Source organism: Otolemur garnettii, unplaced genomic scaffold (assembly GCF_000181295.1).
Source record: "Otolemur garnettii isolate 467f Iridium unplaced genomic scaffold, OtoGar3 scaffold00039, whole genome shotgun sequence".
Lineage (NCBI taxonomy): Eukaryota > Metazoa > Chordata > Mammalia > Primates > Galagidae > Otolemur > Otolemur garnettii.
In genome coordinates this window covers 9,745,961-9,746,295 of record NW_003852434.1, presented here as the reverse complement: position 1 = coordinate 9,746,295, position 335 = coordinate 9,745,961, and positions in this window count along the sequence as shown.

The following is a 335-nucleotide window of genomic DNA, read 5'->3' as shown; positions in this document are numbered from 1 at the left end:
TGAATCATCTTTTTTTGCCAAGAATAATATTCAAAAGTAAAATCTCACGTTGGAATTATCACTTACTAAAATGTTTACTCACCCATTAACAGAAATGTGGCTGAACCAATATTTTGGTACACCTAATATTTTCTGATTATTGGTCCAGGTAATTTACATGAATTTTCTTACTTGACCCTCTTGACAACTGCATAGTTCTTTATAGCAACTTGACAATTCTTCCTATTTCATGGAAGTGGAAATTAAGACTTCATAACTGTTAAAGATAGGGGAGAAATAATAAGGAAATACTGCACAAGAGATACAGCAAAGAAAGTTTCAGGGCATCAAACACA